Consider the following 2,466-nt stretch of genomic DNA (forward strand, 5'->3'; position numbering starts at 1 on the left):
GGAAAACGCGGTAAAAACAAATCCACAAGCAACAAAAACCACAGCTTTGAAGTCGTTGCTAAAGCGTCATCGTGATAAGGCGTTTTGATATACGCTGCCAAATGGTAACTTAATTTTCATCATGCACAGTGGGCGCTTACCGCTCAAAGGATGAAGAAACTTTTTTTCTTGAAAAAAAATAAAATCAAATGCACATTGGATATAAACAATATATTAGTATGTGTATAAAATGAAAATTAAATATTTTATAAAAAATTGAAGGGGGTAACCCTGGTTTACTTAATACTAAATTAAATAAATTAAATTACTTCACCAATAAGAGGTGACAGCCTTTTTAAGAATATTTTCGAAATAAAATTTTCTTAATCCTTTTTTTCTTTAGCACCCATATTGTAATATTTAATTTAGTACATTAACTAAACTGAATTTGACTATTAAACTGGCCACAAAATGCCTCTGAGCTATAGAATTTATGGAATAACAATCAAAGTTTGCGTGTATTTTGAGCGGGAAATCTTTGTTTCGAGCACCTTTTTTCAGGAAACTTGTTTTTAAGTAGTTCCCACAAAATAAAAAAAAATATTCACCGAAAAAAGGCACCCTAACGCATATAATATATAATTTAACTTATTGTTGAAATATATTTGACTTTACAACAGGTGTTAACGTTCCTTAAAAATATTTTCGAAGCAAAGATTTCTTAAAATTCCTTCATTTATTAATAAAATTTAATTTTTCGTTTTAGTCAGGTGGCAACGGCCTTGATTTTTTTTTTAAAGAAAGCTATTTTTAATCTCGATCGTTTGATAAAATTTCGCTCAATTCACAATTTATGTTTGATTCAGCTTTTGAAATAGATGGCAGCGCTCTTCAAGAGCTATGCGTGTGCCAAATTTTATCCAAATTCGTTCAGTTGTTTTAGAAAGAGAAGGGATGTTGTATTACTAACTTCATATTAATCAGAAAATTGTAGGTTAAAATTCTAGTGCAGCAAGTCTAAGAAAATGGACTCATTCACCTCGATCGTACGCAGTCGGCTAAGTTAAAAAATAAGAGGCCTCCTGGGAGCCTTTAATTTGGATCTTTTGAAGCGATAAACCTTCTGAGCTCGATTCTTTACTCCTTGTAATTTATTATGGAATGGCCTGAGTTTCCTGGCCTTCTAATTCAGCTTCGGTTAGAAGGAAAAAATTTACATGAAATATTAATGACACTATTTGAATTTAACTTTTTAGTAGACACACACCGATGCGTATACTGCGATTTTTTCTTTTATTTGACTTTGGTTGCCTTGGAAACAAACCTTCACGTCTGCCTTCGAATGGCAGCGCTGTTGGAAGATCTTCTAGCTGTAACTGTCTTTTACTCATAGGCATAGTGTTGTCCGTAGACTTATTGAAATAATTGAATCGCGTTACATCAAAATCGATAAAGCGCTTACCGAGATAAACGTATGTATGTAGTCATAATCGGTCTTCGAGGTATACATTTTCCACAAATCTATAATAATCTTATTTCATATTAATAGATTGTCGTAGATGTTATCGAGGAGTAAATTATGGAAATATCGGAGTTTCGTATTTTTGTAATTTACCTTTATCTGGGAAGTGTGCGTAATTTAAGCTCGATAAAAAAAAAATTCAAAATATTGGGAAAAAACTGTACCGGATTTGGTAGATATTGATAAATCGGTCTTCGAGGTATCATATGTAGTCATAAGAGGGCCGTGTCACACTTTGCAAAAATCTCTTTGGCTTCTCTAGTTACTGATTTATTGCAGTTTTCGTATCTCTGTAAATTACCGTTATATGGAAGGTGGGCGTGGTTAATATTCGATTTAAAAAAATGTTCGATAGGTTTCTTAATTTCATTGTTTGTTGAGGGTTGGTGAAGCGACTATTGAATTACAGTACTCTTAACAAGTGGGCGGGTGCCAAGACCATTTTCCAAAAATATCATAAATGCATTAATTGATTAATCAAAATCACTGTCGAAAACTCTAGCTACAGCAACGTTACTGAAGTACATACTACCTCCACCACACATTTCTCATCTATGTACATAACTCGAATAGCTTACGATGAGCGGTGGGTGATATACCCACATGCATAAAAGTTGTTTATGTCTGAAAATTGTGGTGGCGAAAGGCAACTGTGCTCATGCTACAAAACCATGTTGCATATCACACACGCGCAGCTAAGCGAGCGGTGGAAATAGGGTGAGCAGGTAAGGTACCGCATTGTGAAAAGGCTACAGAAAATTATGTTAAATTGTTTAAAAAGCTAGCGATAAAATTAATGAAGTGAGAGGGATCAACAGCAGCGACCAAAAAAAAACAACACAAAAAGTTATGCTGGCACAAAAAGTTGCGAAAAGAATGTTTTTTACCAAAAAGTAGTGATGGTGGCAATCGCTTGCCATCGGCGGGAGATGACATCTAAACTTTACTCAAAAGGGGATCAAACG

The sequence above is a fragment of the Rhagoletis pomonella genome, unplaced genomic scaffold (assembly GCF_013731165.1).
Source record: "Rhagoletis pomonella isolate Grant_MI unplaced genomic scaffold, Rhpom_1.0 Rhpom_scaffold_00003, whole genome shotgun sequence".
Lineage (NCBI taxonomy): Eukaryota > Metazoa > Arthropoda > Insecta > Diptera > Tephritidae > Rhagoletis > Rhagoletis pomonella.